General features: G+C 47.2%; 1 protein-coding gene across 1 annotated transcript in view; it reads right to left on the reverse strand.

Annotated features, from left to right (window-relative positions):
- Positions 1 to 14075, reverse strand: part of CSNK1G1 (casein kinase 1, gamma 1) — a 99058-nt gene extending 84983 nt beyond the window's left edge. Inside the window, exon 1 of the mRNA XM_014961603.1 lies at positions 13971 to 14075. The gene's annotated coding sequence lies outside the window, so the exon portion shown is untranslated. The remainder of the gene's footprint in view (positions 1 to 13970) is intronic.
- Positions 14076 to 20827: the final 6752 nt, after the last annotated feature.

Raw genomic sequence — 20827 nt, forward strand, 5'->3', positions numbered from 1 at the left:
TGGCAGGCAAAGCCCATAGGCCCCACAGAAAACAGGGAAGGAGACAACCCTCCCAAGTCCATGGGACTCCATCCCATGGGACTCCATCCCAATTTTATTTTTCATTGCCCAACAGACCGGGCTTCACCCCTGTCTCCAGGCTGCTCATCACCAGAAACTCCTCATAAGAGCTGGTTAATGAATTGGAAACAGAGTGATGTAAGAGACAGGGAGCTGTTGTATCAGCATCTCTTAAAAAAAATAAATAGCAACGGTGGTGCCAAGAGGGGAGACGAGCAGCGCATTAAAAGGAAACACAAGAAAACTTGAAACTTAGTGATTTACATGTCTTTTTGTTTTAATGCCTGAACTTCACCCTCTCCTTACTTGCAGATACTGCCTTTTCCGGCAGCCACAGGACAGAGGATGACACCATGTTGTCATTTCACATAATAAGATGTTTGGCAGGAATTCAACTGACATTACCTACATATTTTGCTTGCAACTAAGCTATGTCTCAAAGAGGAAACTATGTACCCGAGACCTCGATACACAGAGAGAAATCCCCCCCAGCCTTTACTGTGCTGTTTATGTGGGAGCACATGGCCATCAAACAGGGGTGACAAACCTTGCAACCATGTGCAGAGGTTAAAGAGCTCAAGGTTCCTGAGAAAGTAAGGACCAATTCCTGCTCATTTGGGCTTAATAAATACATTCCATCAGCATAAGCAAAAACATCTCAAAGCTGCTACCAAGAAGGGGCAGCAGCTGCCAGCGCCCCGATTCCCTGCCAGCGCCACACTCTCTCCCACCCCTCTATCATTCACAGGGTAAGGTTTTTACTGGGATAGCTCACTTCTGTTAAAAATGACACAGCTTAGTACTACAAATACACTCAAAGCCTGAAACCTGCTGCAGTGATTTGTCTTCCCTTCCCATTATGGGATTGTAAAACCCCCACGCAGCCAGCACTGCAGCTCTGCTCCAGCCCAGGAACATACCCCACTGTCCTTATGGCATGGAAAGATCAACTTTTTCCTTTCTCTCCAAGACCGAAGATTCCCCTTTCTCAGAGCTCCCAATGGCGTATCCCCCCAGAGCAGCTCAGCTGTCAGCAGAGCCAGATCTGGATGGCCAAAGATGCCAAGAATTACACACAGACCGAGTAAAATACCTGCCAGAGAAGTACAGGCAGGAGAGCCAAAAAATGCTCTCTGATAGCTTTATGAAATACTCCCGTCTCTTGCCTTTATTTTATTTTTATTTATTTCTAAACAAAGCAAATGTCGCTCCTTCTGCTGGCAGCTCTGGGCTGCCTCCTCCCCAGTGCAAGGTCCAGGCTTGGTCACTGGTTTCGTTCTGCGCCCGCAAGTCGCACGAGAGGCTACACCCACACAAACAGCATAAGCTCCATAAAACCTGCACCTCCTCGGCAGAGCAATTAGCCATAATCATCTCAGGACACACAGTTTGACAATTGCCTTTGCTCACAGAAAGTCAATGCCTGTGCCTAGTTATTTCCTTGATACGGCAAGGAAGAAGCCCCTGTCACCAGCCCGCAGAGGAAAGCCATCGATACTCCAGAGAACAAGCCACTTGGCTTTGAAAAAAATGTAATACTTGAAGGTTTCTGTTGTTGGTTGGTTTTGTGGGTTTTTTCCTTCCTCAAATCTGAAGGTAGTAAGCTGACAGTGGCTTAAAAGTCTTCACATGCTGGATGGGTGTTTCAGCTTCTTCCAGATTTATTAGCAAGCACTATCCCACCTCCATTTTTCTACCTGTGCTTCACAAGATGCTGTTATTGCAGATACCATCCTCATCGCTTCCTGAGATGAGGTTCTTACACCACATCAGGTAGAGCAGCATCAGGAGCAGCAGCCGCTCCATGCTGGCATCCCATGTAGAACCACCCAGCACACTAGGACACCTCTGGATGGCATGAGCAGCATAAGAGATGGCAACAAACACCCTCCAGTTTCTCACAGTGACACTCTTGAGCTAAGCTCCGGAGGTTTCTTTTGACTCTACCCATCCAGCTGAGAGCATTTGCCTTCACGCACCATCAAGCTTATCAAATTTCCCCCCTTAAGTACACATTTAAGGACAAATTTAAATTTGCAAAGGATCAGCCTGGTTATGAGATGCAGAATCACAGAATAGTTTGGGTTGGAAAAGACCTTAAAGACCACACAGTGGCACCCCCTGCCCTGGGCAGGGACACCTCCCACCAGACCAGGTTGCTCCAAGCCCCCTCCAACCTGGCCTTGAACCCCTCCAGGGATGGGGCAGCCACAGCTTCTCTGGGCAACCTGGGCCAGGCTCTCACCACCCTCAGAAAGAAAAATTTCTTCCCCACTGCTTCCTCATTCCCACTCTTATCCTGAACACCGGTCCAAAATACAGGTGGCCAGGCATCACCCTGCCTTTGTGCCAGGAGATGAACAACGCGCCCAAGATGCAAGAGGGTGTTAATGTGGGCAAGGACATCTGGCAATCCACACAATCCCTCTGTACCAAGAAAAAACAAGCAGTCTGCTGCCTCCCCAAAAAGGGAGCCTGAAGGAGAACAGCAACAGTGTCCCCTGCACCGAGAGCCCAGACCCAGTCCCACAGGGCAGGGGCACTGGGAGACCCCCCCCACACACAGAGCAGCTCCATTTTTCAACTGCAAATACCGGCTCTGAAGCCATATCCAGCTTCCACAGCACATGGACTTTCATGGTCAAAGCCAGCTGTATTCGGCGATGCTGCTGTGCCGAGGTCACAGTGGTGGGTTTCATTGATGCCAACCTCTGCTGCTGCTACTGATAACCCCTCGTCTGCACCTTGGCACCATCCCACCACCTGATGCTTATTCCTCACGTCAAGAAACAGTACTTGGGTAGCAAGCAAACACCTTGGCTACCTTTCGCTGGGTCATCTCGCTGTTTTGGTTATTTCTACTCAGATTTGAACTCCCCAGTGGCAGATCACCACCAGAGTTAACACCCCAACTGAGGATGCAGGATCCCAACCCCTGGCAGAAGAGGATCACCACCAGAGTTAATCACCACCCCAACTGAGGATGCAGGATCCCAACCCACAGTGCGTTCAGGTTCGAGCAATGACTGCGAGCAGCAGGAACAAGCAGCACTGACACAAGCCTTCAAGCTCCCATTGAGTTTGATGGAGCCATGTCAGCTCCAGGACACGACAGCAAGCTAGTAGGGGTCACCAGCCAAAGAGACATTTCAGTTTCAGAGAGGTAATTTTACACGGCAACTTTTCCTGCTTCTCTCCTTTCCCTCGTGTTAAGGACTTTGCACAGTTCACAGCCCGGCTCCTCTGTTTGCTGTAAGCTTGAGACATGCCTATGTAAAGGGAATATTGTGCCAAAACAAACAAATCTTCCACCCACTTGCGGTCCGGCAATCTATTAAGAAGGAAAGGCAAGGCGCATACCGTTAAAACTATAAATACCACCTCGTGTGAACAAGAGTAAAGTCTTGCAGCTAAAAAAAAGAAATATTTTCTCCATTCCTCAAGGAATTAGACTTATGTGTTAGCATCCCTGTTTTGCAAGCTTCTAAACCATTCATGTGTTTCAATCCCATTTGACAAAGAATTCAAAGACCTTGAATTTCTCCAGCTATTGCGATAAAGCCAGAGGAGAGCCATCCAGGGGTGTTCCCTCCCAGAGGAGAATAATAAAGCACGGGCTCGGTTACGCAGCGTAACACAAAGGAATGCACATGGAAGAGGAGTCACTCATCCCTGTCCACAAGAAAAGCTTCACAACTTGGGTCTTATTAGATACTGGATTATCCAAACACTGAAACCACATTTCCTAAGCTCTTCTTGAAGGCATTTACTCCCTCTGTTACAGACTCAGAATTCAAAAGACCTTGGGGGAAAGCACAGGTATTGTTTTCTCAGCTAAGATGTCCTGATGGGCACAACCTTCCTCCCAAAGCACACAGTACCAGCCACCTTTGCTGGTGTTCATCACATGTAAAACACACCAGTAACCATACAAGCTTGCTTGCTGTTCAACAAGTGAGAGTGAGCACTTGGCAGATACTTGAAACTGAAGCTGCCACCAAGTCCATCAGTGAAGGTTTAAGGAAGCGTGGAAAGAGGAGGTGCATGCAGCTCCATGCTACTGCATTGCCCAGCCAGTAATGACTTCAAAACTAGTGACACCACAGAGAGAAACCTAGAGATTTCTCAAGAACCAAGACAAGTCCCTGTGATAAGATTAAGGCAACTCAGATGAGTTCGGTGCAAAGAGATTAGAAGACACCTTACGGCTTCCCTTGGATTAGCAACAGGAGAAACTGAAGCCAACACCCAAAGAAACAAACAGTAATCAAGGAGCAATAGTCAGAGAAAGTCCTTAGTTCCTGAAGTTGGAGGAGAAAGCTATTTGTTCTACCCTCTCACACTCATCTAGACTCAAGAGTTGAGCTTCTCTTTTAAAATGAAGCAGGGATGCACCACAGGAACTCAGAGGTTTGTAGCCAAGGAAAGTGCACCCTGATGATAACATTCCTTTGCCCTGCAACACACGGCCTTGGACTAGTCACGGCTGGCAGATTTCTTCACACTGGGCTTTAGCATTCGTTTCACAAACACCAGTCCTGTTGAGCGGAGAGACGACACCTTATTCCACCCTATTAGTTTTAATATCATTATCTAAAACAAGAAGTGGGGGGTTTGTCTGATGCAGAGACTTCCCTCCCAACCACGAGAGCAGTCAGTAGTTATGTTACCAAAGGTCTTTTCATCCTCTGAAAGGCACCAGCCTCCCACCCAAATCCTTTCCCAACACCAAATCCTCACTTAAATAAAGGCTGAGCCTCCGAGAATACATTGCTGAAGCCCTGCCTCCCCCAGCTACAGATCACCTGTAGGTCCTATCTTAAAACTGCATTTCCAAGATTAATTACTTCCTTACAGTGCCTGCTCCCCTTTGTGCAAACAACATAACCTTGAGAAAGCTGAGAGCCCAATTCTTCAGCTTGCAAGACAGTTCTTCCACAAGGGAGGACAGCGCCTCTTGACATCATCTCTATTCCATGCCCAGTACTGGCCTGGACATCAGGCACTTTTGAAAAAGTCAGCTTTTGTGGCTTGAAACCTGAGAGTGGCTCTGTATTCAGCTACAAAACATCACTGCATGGGAAAGAAAATTCCTGCTGTTTCCAGCACAGTCTTCTCAGTCAGGTCGTGAAAATCAGCAGGTGGCACAAGGACGTTTCAGATTTTTCCAAAGAAATTCATGCCACGGAAGCGCAGGTGCAATCAGAGCATGAGCAAGCACACCAAAACGCACACAGGCCACATCTGGCGCAACACCCCATCTTGGGTGGCTGGCAGCAACATCTAGCCAAGGCCACAAGGCACCACGGCGATGCTCTATATCGGAGCTAGAGACTTGAAGACCATTTCACCACCTGCAGCGATATCAGTGCAATGACACTGGACTGACTTCCCCAACTTGAACGAACTTGTCCTGCTTCTTTCTGAACCTGTGTAGCCTGCTGGTACCCACAGATCGCAGAGCGGTGCTCCACAGATTGCATCAAGTGAGGTTTCTCATCATCTTTTTGAACCTGCAGCCTTCAGAGCTCCTCTGAGGTTGTCCTTGTTCACAGGACCACCACTACGTCCTCCAAGACAGCATCCCACAAAAAGTGAAACTCAATACAGTTTCAGTGTGGCCAACTTAGGCATCTACATTGGAAAGGTCTTTCCTTTTTTTAAGTGGCATTGCCACCAATACACAAGAGAACAAGAACCAGAAGAATATATTTTGTCACAGAAACTGTACAGCTTTGGTTCTCATTCAGCTGGAGGAGAAGAAAGTTTAGGAGAGAAGGACACTGAGGACAATGTGACATCTGCTGCCTTTTAAAGGAAATGCTAAAAATTGGACTTCCCAGCGTCTGAAGACTCAACATTAAAATGTAAAATAAACTCCCAACCACGGTGGTCCGGCCATCATCCCTCTGCAGGATGCGTCTCCGGACAAGGTGAAGCTGCAGATGAAGAGGGGACAGCCCACCTAAATAAAGCCAAACACTTGTTTGCGATGGATCACTGCTTGACCACGTCTACAAGGACCAGCCAGATGTCCAACAGCTGCCACAACCTCCCCAGGGGACCTCGCTTCATTACCTGCACTCTCTGAAGAGATTTACTACAACACTGCAAACCCCTGCTGGTGCTTGAGGGGGAGATGACGACAGGGATCACGTATTTGCCTTTAGAAACCACCTACCACTACCTGTCAGCTGGGGAGCAAGTAGGATAACCCCTGCGTGAGACTTATCTGCTCCTCTTCCACAGAGCACACGTGCAGATGCAGCACGTGCAAATCTGGGACCTCTCACACAACAGGATTTTGAAAGGAAGCAGAAGATGCCATCTCCAGGAGCAGTTTCTCTGAGCAGAGTGAAGTTACAGCAGCCAGCAAACCAGAGGTCGTTAGCAGGGCTGTTCGTCACCCATCCAAACACTTAGGAGTTTGCCTAATTACTGCTCAGGCTCTACTGGTTCCCCCTGAAATGGTACCAAGTACAGCTGACAACACCCACATGTCCTCTGACCTCTCAAACACCCGCATACTGAGAAAGCTAAAGGATTAAGATTTTATAGCCTTTCACAGGAATGATATCCTGGATTACCACGGTAGGTACACACTACAGTGGGGGGTTGGGTGTTTGGAGGACAGGTAAGTTACATTGTAGGACAATTTTTCCAATTCATGTACACATATAAGTAGCTTATACCTGATCTATGTGGTGATCAATCAATAAGCTTTAGTTTTCCTGGGGGGGGGGGGGGGTTTGTTTTGCCAGAAAGCCCCCAGTGAGACCCAGCACCCATCCCATGCTCAACACCAGCTGCCACGGCTCTGTTTGTGACAGCACAGTCACAGCTGGGGTGCGAGTCACAGCTCCAGGGGCACTCTGCTCTGGGTGGGATCTTACAGCACCTCAGATCCATGGTGACATGCTCGATAATCAATCGCGAGTGCTGAAGCACAGCAAGGTGGTTCAAGGTGATAAAAACTTCCAAAACCTTGGAAGTAAAACAAATAAGCATTTACCTCCAGACTTCTCATGACCCGAAGGACATAAAAAGCAGGCAAACCTCTCTCAGCCATTGGTTTATCCCAGCCATATTTATAATCTGCTTCCCGTGCTCTTCCTAGGGGCTGCCTTCAGGTGAATCCCCAAGTGGCTCCAGAAGTGCCCCACAGCACCCCACAAGTGCCCCACAGCACCCCACAAGTCTGAAATGCTGCTTCCACATCACAGAGCGCCTCAGACTCCTCAACCCCATCCCTGGGGCTGTAACAGACCCGGATTCCTCCAGACTACAGCAGCCTTAGTAGCTCAGCAGCCAGGCTGAAAACTGAAATTAAGGAAAGATGAGGCAACTCCAACCCAAAGAAGCCTCCCAGAGTCAGCAGCTGTAGGTCCAGCTCTTCTTCTCGGCTCTTCAACTAGAGGGCAACACCCTGCCGTAAGGTCCAAAACAGCTTCACAATGGTACCAGCAGCACCAGCATCCTACAGCTGGGGAGCACAGGACAGACGAGCAACGGGAAGCACCGAGTCTGAGTACTCCTGAGCCTGGTGCTGGGTTAGAGGGAGATAGTTACCCCAAGTATTCCCAGCAATGGGTCAGGCAGCCCAGAGCAGCGCCTGAGCGTACCATCACCTCCCTCATCCTGACCGTGCCTGGGCCCAGGTCCTTACACTCTGTCCTTGTCCTTGGACATTGGACAGAGGTGAGTCACAGCCAGGCTTTGAGTGTCTCCTGCGGGCTGAAGGAGACAGATGAGCTGGTCAGAAGAGCAAGTAGTCCCTGAGTTACCAGAACAGCCATACACATCAGACAGCTTATCCCATTTAACATTGAGCTACCCTAAATGGCAGCTTTCTACTCCACCTTCCATCTAACACCCTCAAGTCTCTCCAGCTCCAGCACTCCCAGCAAGCCAGCTCCAGACCTTCACAGACTTCCATCAGGTTTGAGCTGAATCCCTGCCGAGAGGTTACACAAAGCCTCAGAGACAGCCCGAGGAGAGGTGGTTGGTATCATCCTTTTTGGCAGCAGGTTGTCACACACTGCGTTCCACTGAAGGGACAGCTGAGGAACTTGTGGACAATTGGACATTTACCATTCTTCTAACACCTCAGAATAAACACACGTACTCAAGGAGTAGTGCTTCTCCTGTTGTTTGGTAATTTCAAGTAACTCTTTTCATACCCCATGTAACAGCAGAATGCCAAGAACATAAAGACTTTTATTTGTGTTAACTGCAGTAGCAACAGCTTTCACTGAAACCGCAGCCACATCTTCCACCCTCACATGTTCCTGAGACACTGGGATGTCACACAGCCTCCCTCCCCCATCCCACCAGGAGAGGAAACACTGGGTTTCAAACCTGGCAGATATTTAGTGAGCAAAATAAGTTGGTAGCATTTTTAAAAAGGAGTTATCTAGCATGTAAAGGATAAACAAATGCAACCTGCTGTGCAAGGATGACAGTGACCAGTAAAGACAGTAAAACCCAGCTACTGGCCAGCAAGCACGTGGCCCTCGAGCTCATTTCAGCAAGGTCTTGCTGTAAGTATTCCCACGCAGTAGTTTTCAAAATTACTGAAAACACAAACCTGATGTAAGCAGCATGAGGGAAAGGAGATGGAGGTGCTACTTCAAGTACCAGTCTCCCATCTTACCAGAAGAAAAGGACATTCAAGTTAACTCCTGCTTAAGTGATGTCAAAATGTTGTGGCAGGCATCTAGAACTTCTGACACAGCAGCAACACCAAGGCCAATACACCAAACCCATTACTTCAGAGACTGGAGCACCCACACTGTGTCCCGAAGCATTTCCAGCACTAGGTAAGTATTATTTCCAGCTGAAATATCTTTAACCTAAACCAGTAGATACTTTGACATCTGAACCTTGAAGCCATTTGCAGAGCTGCACTTCTCTACCCAATCCATACTTCTCTGGTATGGACCTGTCACCAGCTCCCTCAGTTAAAGACCAATAAATTTATTCTTGAGGATTATCCGTGCAGCTTTTCATGCATTCAGATTCTTAAAAGCTGCATCGTACCTGCACCAACGATACCGCTCAGAGGCTGACTGAAGGTCCAGCCAGGAGACCGCCGTTACAGCCACCTTGGCTGTCCAGTTCACATACCTTCTGTCCAAACTACGCAAGGGGAAGCACAACGGGATCTGGAGCACAATATCCTTGTGGGGAAGGGAAGTGGCACAGCTCTGCTTTGATTTACCTAGTCTTTGCAGACCCAGAGGAAGAAAAGTCCAAAATCCAAATACCAGATCATTCACCTCCAGCAGAAGAGTCTCTGTATAGACTTCTCCCACGCAGAGTGGCCTTGGAAGGACAGTGGTACTTGAAGCCCTAGAATGGGGATGTTTCACAGACAAGAACTGCTTGGACCTCCTTGGAGTCACCATCGGGACTTCTCGCTCCATGTCCCCCAGTAAAACCTGGGGCACTCCCTTCACCCAGCTGAAAAACCCAGACAGGAGTTGGTTTCCCATGGAAATCTACAACAGAGTCAGTCTAGCAAAGCAGAGGGGTTGATCACAGGAGACCTACAGGTGGGTAAGAAGCCTACCTGACAACAGAACCCGCAGCAGGACCCACACAGTGGCACATCCGCCAGACAGACTTAGCCCATGCAGTCCTAATTGCCCAGCTAATGCTAATTCTGATAAGACAGCTTGATCCCATCCCCCCTCCCAACAGTACATTTATGGAAACATTCAAAACCATGGAAAAGGACTCATAGCGTACCACAAAAAATAAGGATCCATCGTTGCTCAAATGAAACTGCAAGGCTTGCACTGGGTTTTTAGCAAGGAAATGGAAATCATGCTGATATACAATTGTTCCACCCCCATGTTCGCCTTCACACATTTCTTACAGGTCAATTTTAAAGAATTAAGTCTTGTTCAGCTAAACATCTGGTGGCTGTTGCTAGAGGAAACAGACTTTCTGCAACATTTGAGCAAAAATAATGAGTTACATAAAAGCCAGACTGCATAAGCAAAGAACAAGTGTTTTGCCAGTCTATGGATCTCAAACATTACATGAAACCCCGCATTTAATTTTTGGGTGAGAACACAATGAAGTGAACCCATAAGCACTACAAAAGCCATTAAAGATTCGAGCTTTCTCTAAGTTTAGATGAATATAATCATGCTGTATTGTAATTAACCTTCTAGCTAGCAGCTGCCTTAAAGATTTTCCGTAAACAGCAGAGATAGATGAATTACAGCTTAAAAATGGACCAGTTCAGCACCAGGTGTTTTCCAACTTACATCAAGTCAGTACAAGTTGAAGAGTTGTAGAAGATGGTTTCGGTCAGTGACTATTTGAGTGGGGAGCTCCTTCATGCCGAGTAGGAGATTCTTCCTTAGTGCTACAGAGCACCTCTTCGGTCACTGTCCCCTTTTCCTTGGGGCTTATCAGAATTTGGAGATCAACATCCAACAGCTGAAGGCATGATTTTGTGGAAAAAGTTGAGAAGGAGCCCTAATGGCACCACCATTGGAGTCCCTAAGACCAATTATAAGATTAGAGATCTCTGATAGTGGCTTTACAGACCATGAAGTCCCACAACAGGAGAGGCAGCATTCCCAAAAACATCTCAAGCAGCGCCGCTCTAATATACTGGAATTGCACTTCACATTATGTACCTTTCTACAAATAGATATTGCTGTTCTTTGAGGAGAGCTTCAGCACTTAAATAATCCAGAAGCCTGATGGATGACTAATACAACTAGAAAGCTTTGCGTACAGAAGGATATTTTAGCTACCACACATCATCAGGACCGCTCCAAATACGCAGCCAAAGAACAGCGGAGGCACCGCCGGCTTGCACTGCTGCCTCTCTTTTTTTTGCCATAGACTCCAAGGTTTTGGTTCCAGCTGGTTTCCTCCAGCAACGCCTGGAGAAGTCTGCTCTGCAGCCAACCCCAATTGCTTAGACAGCATGGTGTTCTGCTGTGCAAGCATCCATTGGTCCAGGTCTATCCCATACAGCCATGTACTGGATCTACTACTACCACAGAATTGCCTTGCTTGGGGACCTCTCAGACCATCCAGATCAACCATCAACCTCACACTGACAAAACCCACCACTGACCCATGTCCCTCAGCACCACATCTGCCCGGCTTTTAAATACCTCCAGGGATGGCGACTCCACCACTGCCCTGGGCAGCCTCTGCCAAGGCTTGACAACACTTTTGGTGAATAAATTTTTCCCAATATCCATCCTAAACCTCCCCTGGTGCAACTTGAGGCCATTTCTTCTTGTCCCATCTCCTGTTCCACGGGAGAAGAGATGGACCCCCCTGGCTACACCCTCCTTTCAGGGAGTTGGAGAGAGCGAGGTCTCCCCTCAGCCTCCTTTTCTCCAGACTGAACACCCCCAGCTCCCTCAGCCTCTCCTCACAAGACTTGTTCTCCAGACCCCTCACCAGCTCCGTTGCCCTTCTCTGGACCCGCTCCAGCCCCTCAATGTCCCTCCTGTCCTGAGGGGCCCAAAACTGGACACAGCCCTCGAGGTGGGGCCTCACCAGTGCCCAGGACAGGGGGATGATAATACCATGCAGAAAGCCACTTCACCACACCACGTAGTGAGCACAGCAGAGATCCACCACGTGAGGAACTGTTTAAGCCAGTTCTTTAACCACTTAACCAGCACCTTGTTCATTTATGCCATCCAAGAAAAAAAAATAATTGCTCCTAAAGCCAGGTTCATGAAGGTGGACATGGTTCACCAAGCACACTGGAGGACAACTCAGCAGAGTTGAGAGCTAATTCTTCACTCCCATGGACAATGCCTGTTCCCACAGCACAAACACAGGAGTGGAAGTGTCTGGCCCTGGTTTGACCAGAGCTGGGAAGAAGTCAGGGCTCTGCTCAGGGATCCTGAGGCAGGGAACACACAGATGAGGACAGAAATGCTCCTTGAACGAGTAACAACAGGAGTCAGGGTGCCAGCTTACAGCCTGGCGCTAGTATGGGCAAGTGGAAGTCATGAAATGGGAAAACCAGAGCCTCTTTAAACATTAAATTTAAATATACAGAAAGATAAAAGGAGGCAGGAAGAGGATACAAGCACAGGCAGCTTGGGAGCAGGACACATGGCTGAGACAGCACCACTTTCCAGTGTCTCAGCATTGATAAAGGTTTTCAGTAATGCATTCTCAACTTCTACCATACTAAAAAAAGACAAGATGGGTCTCCTTGCTGTATCATTTAGGCTTCACGCTGCCTAGCACTCTGTGCTAAGAATCCCCATCCTCCCGTGTAAGTGCCTGAACAGAAAGCAAAGGGGGAATAAATGAGAGCCTGCGAGCTGGGAAGAGGCTTTACCCAAGTGAAAGAGCACAGAAGATCCCAAACCCCTGCGAAACGGGTTGATCTGATAAAACAAAAAAGTTCCCAAGATCCCAGACATCATACAGGCAAGATGAAGAAAAACAAGCCAAAGGCTTCAGTCACAAAAGAAACCCTCCACAACAACACATCAACAAAGCTTTAGACTTATCTTTAAGACAAAACAATGTAAAGTGAAGCAGATTGACTACGGTCTCCATTGGACTCAAAGATATTAAAAGCACTGTACTGCACCAGTCTGAACTGCTCAAACTAAAGACTGTTCAAAAAATTAATGGCACTCCTACTACTGGCACCAAAAAAAGATAAAATTAGTTTTAAGGGATGAAGCTGCAAACTGATTTGAGATACAATATCAAGCAAAATTGAAAACAGATTTCTCCTCCAGGCTGGAAGCTACTGAAAGCATGAAACTGTTGTCCATCCATCTACCCCCCACACACACCTCAAATTACCAAAAGGCAAGAGCTCATTAAGCTTTCTACATAGAAAATGCAAAATGGAAATTACAATTTAGAAAGAATTTGTTTTGTCATGTCATTTTGTCCAAAAGTAGAAACAGTATTCCTGAAGGATGATACACAATTATGGCCCTAAACAAAATGCCCCAACTACTTAATCAGTATCACTTAGTCTGCACTGGCTTCTGCTTCGAGAGAAAAAGAGTTTGTTGGTATAAACGTTTTTATGGGAAGTCCAGAAAGGGAAATTCAGTGCCAGTTTCACTCCTGCAGTATTCATTACATACACCCCAAACCCCCTCCTGCCCAGCAGAGGCTCGCACTGCTCTCAAAGTCATCACTTCTACAAAATCAAAACACTTGCTTGTTTTGTTTACTTTAATCACTACTGCCCATTTTATGAAACCAAGGGATACATCCACACTGGACTCAAACAGCCTCACCTACAAACAATGTTCCCTTTGATTTCTTTGTTCCACAGAGAAAAATTTCCCCAACATCTTCAGTTTTGAGTTTTCTGCTCATTTACTGGGTCCAATGTAATAGAATGGACAACCTAGCCCATATTTTACTTGTTGCACTGGAACAAACACTTATATACAGAGCACTTCAACTCTCCTCTCCCAGTTACAAAGTTAAAGCACTTTAGAGAAGCTCCAATTCATCACAAAAGACTTTGGACTCTCCCCGACTTCGATTCTACCCGATTTCCTTGTTGGAGATATTAATCACTGACAAGCAGCATTGCAGCTACCTACTTCGCAGCTCAACACGTATGCTTCTAAAAATAAAGACAGGGAGAGTAGAGCAGGGAGGCAAGTTCCCGGAGAACTTACTGCTGGTGAAAAATGCTGACAAAAGTCGACAGGAAAAAAAGACATTAAAATGGAATTAAGGAATAAGAATTGAATAACTTGCATTCAGGTCTCTAAGCAACCTTCTCGAGGCTTGACAGATATTTCACATACCCTGGTTAGAAGTTACTGGATTTTATAGTGTCTTCCCTTACACATGGTTGGGTTTGAGTTTTTTCGGAAGGAGTATTTGAGTTGCATGCTAAGATGCTCCAGAATATCAGTACTCACCACAAGTTTCGTAACTCTCTTCTATTATCTGAAATCACAGAGTAGCAAGCGCTGGGGCACAGAAGCAGCAGAGTAACCAGCCAGTCATATCTGTAACAAATCTGGGAAAGAAAAAAGGATGTTTTAGAAAGTCTCCATGCAACAGTTCATACAAGCATAATAAAGCACACCTTGCTTTATTCTGCTTTAAAAAAAAAAAAAAAAAGCACTGTTTGCAGTTTTCAGTTTAATACGCCAGCTCCCAAGTACACTGTGGATGAAACTGAGCCAAACACCGCTTCTGACAGGAAAATCTAGTATTTCCCTTAGCCCACGTCAAGGCAAACTAATAGCTTTCTGTGGAATAACATGAATTTTAGTTCTGAAGATAATAATGTTTTCTTAAAATATACATGTTTCTGACTCTTCATTCATTTTGGGGTTTGTTTTCAGTCAACTGCATTTCCCCACCTTGGGAAACAGGTTCCCAAACCTGAACTCCCACGACACAGCATCCCTGGGCTGCCTCCAGCTCCCGCCACGCTCCAGGCACTTTGCTCAAAAGGAAACACAAGGCTTTGGGTGTTTTATTTTGTTTGTAGCTTTTTCCCCTTAAATAACACTCTCCAGAGCCTGCAGTCCATCCATAGGGAAGAGCAAGGCCCAAACACTGGTTTCCAAAGGGGAGTGTGCTGTAACAGGGATGGGAAGGTTGAATGAAAATTAAACTATTTCTGGAAAACTCTGCCCAGGGTGAGCGGAGACACACTGTTCTGTTCTGCATTCGAGACTTGGGCATTTAACTTCCTTTGGAAGAAAACGCATGGATTGTTCTAACAAAAAATACAATGTTAAAAAGCAACTTTAAGTTCTGAGAAGCTGTGACCATCATCACCCAGAAGACAGGTTCTTCAGGCGCACTGAAGTACCACTTCAAATGTACACGCGATGCTCTGACACAGGCAGGCCGCCCAGTGCCATGGGCATTCAAACCTGTGCCTAAGCCAGCACCTTTACCTGGGTTTTTCTAACCATTTCAGCAAGGGTAGATGTTCACAACTTCATACCAACCTCTCAAACTGCTTGCTTTGTAAATGCACAGGGCAAAAATGGTCACTCTTTACCCCAATCATAGGAGAAGGAAGCCCTGTACTGGAGAGTATTTTTGCTCTCTCCCACATCCAGTGCCACCCAGACCGAAGTCGCTGTCACCGCACCACCAGGAGATGCTGCTTTTACCAAAGGGCACAGGAATCTGGTCTGCCTCTGCCCTGTGCTTTCACAAACCTGCAGGCAGGCCAGCCCGAGTCACATACATGCTCTTACAGCATCCTTCATGATTCCTGTCCTCAAGAAGCTACAAGAATTGCTCAGTGGCTTTGTACGAGACTTCAAAAATCACCACGAGCTCACAACAGCTGTCACTAATTAATCTTCATCTACAATTACTCCCAAACGAAGCCAACCACAGGGGTGAGGAACACACACCACCGTGCCACAGCTGCAGCGTACAAGCGGTGAGTGACACCCATTCCACTAAAATTAAAAGGTAGTTGAATATATCCCCCAATATTAAGTTTATTACAAAGCATCCAAGGCAAGCTTTTGTTCTACTTGACTATAAAGTTGTTGTGAGTTATTTGACCGGGTCGAAGGCTGCAGCAAGGAGAACCAGCCAAACTCGTACCAAACTAAGCCCTAGAAGAAAGGGGGAATGCCAGCACCAATCCTCACAGCGAGAGAGGGATTGCACTTTATTTAGGTACTTGACCTTGCAATCCTAAAAGCACTCTTGGGCAAAGAATAGGAGCATCCCATTAACATGACAGTCCAGATATTTAAATGCTGAACACCCTTGAACCTGGTGAAGCTGGCTCATCTGCCACCCTGAACATGCTCCAGTTAAACTTAGCAGGAAAAACAGAAGTTGTACATAAAAATTCCAAATGGGGTTCATTGGCCAGAAACTGCCTCAGTCTCTTTACATAAATACCAACCTCTATGATGAAGTGGCATCTACAATCCAGGAAGCTAAAGGGAAGACTCTATTTATAACTCGCTCTATGGTACAATGATTTACTTCAGGAATAAAATTAAATAAGTCATCTCGCTCTGTCCTAAAGCATAGTTTGAACCAGCAGTTAGATATTATTCATGTTCTGCTCAAAGAACAAAACGATGGCCAGGTCACGGAGGAGTCAAAGTGTAACGTGAGAAAATCCCCTGAGCCCATCGACCTCTGCCACTTCCTACTGGCACAGCCAGGTGACCAAAACCCGTCCCCACCCCACAGAAAACATTCACTAAAAGATCTTTTGACCCGTGGTACAGCAAACACGACTCCTCCCGTGTGCGCGCAGACAGGACTCCGCCATCTTGGGAGCACCTGAGGTTCAACAGGCAGAGCTCGTTGTCCATCTCTCCCCGGCCGTACGCTGCTGGCGCTGGGCTCACCCAGAAACGAGGGCTCCAAGGAAGCACGGAGGAGCCCGGAGCGACACAAGGATTCAGCTCCCGACTGCAGCACACCTTACACCTGGCCGAGAAGCCAGGAACCTCGGCACGATACAGAAAGCCACCTCTTGCAGCAAGAAAAAGCAGGGGTGAACAAGCGATAGCATGCAGACAGCCCGGCTGGAGCACTAGTTTATCATGGTAACGAGCTCCAAGCTTTCCTTTCCCAGCACGCCTGGCTGCACAAAGCCTACCATCTGCAGAACCCAGGGGACCACAGCCCCTCTTGAAGAGAAGACTAAGGCAGCTGGAAGAGCTCCTATGGAAGGAAGAATGACAATGAAAGAGGCAGTCCGAAACTACCAGCAGCAAGAGGGACCCTTTCTAGCTTTTGACAGATAATTAAACTTGTTTTGTGTTTAATTAGTACCTCCAGACACTGAGCCCATTTCCTGTGACATCTCCTTGATGGCACTAGCTACGCCTTAGGCTTGGAGACACACATCTCAGCTTGAGCTCGATCGACGTTGGCTTCCTACGACCACACAGAAGTAACACAGAATCCTTCCATGAGGATTCTCCACTTCCCAGCAGGCAACTCACTTCAGGATGAAGAGTTATTTATTTTACAGAGTGCCAAAACCAGAAGGACGTGAAGCATCCGGAGGGATGGAGATGGGCACGGACAGGTCCCACACACCTGTATTCTGGACATCCTCTGCATCACCCAACAGAACCACAGCAAAGCTGTCTCTTCCCAGCACACTGCCAACAAGCACCGTTTCTGATCAGCCCTCAAAGGCCACGATATTCAGATAAACCCCATCACGCCAGCTGTAGAAGCCCCACAGACCCCCTCAAACCTCTCCCAGCTGTCAGTGAGCAAGAACAAGGCCACACTAGAATCTTTAAGCCTCACTAGATGTTTCCCCCCCCATTACTTTTCAAAGCAAGGAACGGACGAGAAGCTTGTTTCAGTTTCAGAGGAAAAGCTAACGATGCTGAGGGCAGTTTGTGAAGAGACGGTATGTGCTACCTTAGAGTACACAACCAGGCCTGGCATCTCCTCCGGCGCCAGCCTCAGCAGACACACACCATTCCCAATGCTTGGAAGTTGGGGATATACCACAGAGGCTTTTTGGCTCCCAGAGGAGGGCATCGCTTCTGCCACGGCAAGGAAGGGAACCCTACAAGCCCCATCCTTATTAGCTATCTTGGGAAGCTGCTACACGCACAGTTTTTGGATCTTTTGTAGTTCAGCTCATTATTATTTTTTTACCAGTCAGCAGCACAAAACTCTGGGTAATACTTAAAAAAAGCCTGTTATCTCGAGGCACTTATAGCATTACCAAATTAAAGCATGGGAACAATATTAAAATTCCAACCACGTGGACACTGCCTCATTTCAAAGTCTTCACACCGTCCAGCGTGGCACAAAAAGGTAAGACCGCTCCCAACGGCACTAGATGATGGAACAAAACTTCCAAGGCCAAACACTACGCTCCAGTGCTCACGTTGAGCTGGAGCAATGAGACCTTTGCTCAGCAGTGCACAGAAGGGGTAGTTCTCCAGAAACAAGTGCCTTATTTGAAGAGCAACCCATCAGACCAGGATCAACGTACGTTCAGGTGAGCATATTTTTGACCAAAGAGTTCCACACAATATTGAAAAATAAGGTCTCAGTAGACCATTTCCGGTGGGCAGGAAAGCCTTTTCAGCAGATCTCAACACTGCTGATTTCTGTTCCATGTCAAATACATAAGCATTCAAAAGCCTTGTCTAGAAAAAGGCTCACCTTCCCTTGTAGGGGGCATGTTTTTTCTGAATGATAAGAAAACCCACGGAAACTACCTCAGGGTAAACCATGTTTTTCAGTTGTTCTATGTTCCTCAGTTTCATTTCACAGCTCAGTATTTTGTTCTCCTCTTGTACAGACCTTTAGCCAGAGCTATCAAAAGAAAACATGGAACACTTAAAACAGCAAAAAACAAACCCAGTTTCAGAATTTCAAGAGGTACTAACATTTTTAGAGACTCCACAGTTAATACCTTCAATGGCTGGGGGACAACTAGAATGCAAGAGCATCTTTATGTATTAAAGCCTCACCTCAAACAAGTGAGCTCCCAAAGAAAATTCTGACTAATGGTTAAAACCATTAAAGAGATGAATTTGTAGCATGAAACATCCCTCTCCTACTCAGCCAATGCATAGGGAACAGCTACTCAGGAATAATAAAGACAAGTATAACAAGTCAGGAAGCCCAACAAATTTAAGCTGCACATTGCACAGAAGTAAGAGGAAGGACTGAGTCCCCTTCTACCAGACAGGAGCAGCTAGAACATACCACCTGCACCTCCATCCATGTACTGCTCTGGCTGCCCAACAGTCACAGACATTAGGAACGGATGCAGCTCAGAGGACAGCAACAAAACACCTAAAGCCACATCCTCTGAGAGTCAAAGGGGTGAACCAAAGAACATGGCCCATCCAGCTTGGTCTCCAGCCTGAAGCAGCAGCCGTAAGCAGGTGACTGGGAGAGGGAAGGAAGAAGGTAAGCACACATGATTTCTCTGTGCATTTTTACACCTCCAGTGGTTTTTATTTCTGGGCCTTCTCAAATCAGTTTGGGCTTCTGGGTGTTCAGGAACATTAACAGAATTGTCTAGGTTGGAAGGGACCTTTCAAATTGAGTCCAACCATCAAAGTTACAGCCTTTTCAGGACCACGTCCGGTTCCTCTCTGAACTCATCCCAGTGTCTTGTAACCACAATAGCCCTTCGCTAGTTCAACAATTCTACTATTGTCTGCCTGAAAACCAACATCCTCCTGCTTCTTCTGAACCTGCTCCATCTGATCCTCCTTGAATCTCATGGCAGAAGAAGGGGACTGTCCTCCCACATCCACCACTGATGATATTAACGACCTGACCTAACCCACTGCTGACCCAATAATGTTAGCTAGGAATAAATAACCACTTCTTGTCAGAAGGGAAAAAGTAAGGGACTGACTTCGCACATATTAAACAAGCAGCCTTACGTGCCAAGTGGCTGTGAATAGATCAGTTATCAGGAGATGATGGCACAACTGGTTGGAATGTACCCTCAGCATGTTTGCTGGTGACACAAAGCTGGGAGGGGTGGCTGACACACCAGAAAGCTGTGCCATCATCCAGAGAGACCTGGACAGGCTGGAGAGTTGGGCAGAGAGGAACCTGATGAAATTCAACAAGGGCAAGTGTAGGGTGCTGCACCTGGGGAGGAATAACCCCCTGCACCAGGACAGGTTGGGGCTGACCTGCTGGAGAGCAGCTCTGAGGAAAAAGGCCTGGGAGTCCTGGTGGACAACAGGATGCTCATGAGCCAGGAATGTGCCCTGGTGGCCAAGAAGGCCAATGGCATCCTGGGGGGCATCAGGAAGAGTGTGAGCAGCAGGTGGAGGGAGGTCATCCTGCCTCTCTGCTCTGGGGAGGCCCCACCTGGAGCACTGGGACCAGTGCTGGGCTCCCCAGTTCCAGAAGGACAGGGAACTGCTGGAGAGGGGACAGCAGAGGCTACAGAGATGATGAGGGGCCTGGAGGATCTCTCACACAAGGAGAGGCTGAGGGACTTGGGTCTTTTTAGTCTGGAGAAGAGAAGGCTGAGGGGGGATCTGATCAATGCTTAGAAATACTTAAAGGGAGGGTGTCATGAGGATGGAGACGGTCTTTTTTCAGTGGTGCCCAGGGACAGGACAAGAGGAAATGGGCACAAACTTGAATATAAGAAGTTCCATCTAAACATGAGGAGGAATTTTTTTCCTGTGAAGGTGACAGAGCCCTGGCAGAGGCTGCCCAGGGAGATGGTGGAGTCTCCTTCTCTGGAGACATTCAAAACCCATCTGGACACCTTCCTATGCAACCTGCTCTAGCAGGGGGTTTTGGACTAGATCTCCAGATGTCCCTTCCAACCCCATATCATTCTGTGATTCTGTGGGGAGATACGAAAACCTAGGTCTAGTGGAGAGCAGAGCAGCAGTGAAGCAGAAAGGACCCAAGGTCCACATTTAGTCAGTCTCCCCTCCAAACACAGAAAGTAGCAGTGTCAAATGGGTGAAGTCATACCTTGTCGAGTAGATTTTGCTGCCTTTTCACCAAAACACATCCAACACCTGGAAAAGAGCTGGACAGAAAGCTGAATGCCTTAACAACTGCGCTTGAAGAAAAGCTCCTGCTTGGACTCAGTAATTTGCGAATTCCTCCCCAAATACACCCCAAAGCTGACATCTACGTTCATTCTGCTTAAGTGGAGAAAAAGAGAGCTTTTATTCTGGCACTGTATTTGGGCACTGCTAGAGCGGTATTTATTGTCTGACACCTAGGTAAAAAAAAAATACAAGAAAATACTGCTGCTTGCAAAAAATACTTGACATCTCTCTCTCTCAATTCC

Source organism: Calidris pugnax, unplaced genomic scaffold (genome assembly GCF_001431845.1).
Source record: "Calidris pugnax isolate Ruff unplaced genomic scaffold, ASM143184v1 scaffold492, whole genome shotgun sequence".
Lineage (NCBI taxonomy): Eukaryota > Metazoa > Chordata > Aves > Charadriiformes > Scolopacidae > Calidris > Calidris pugnax.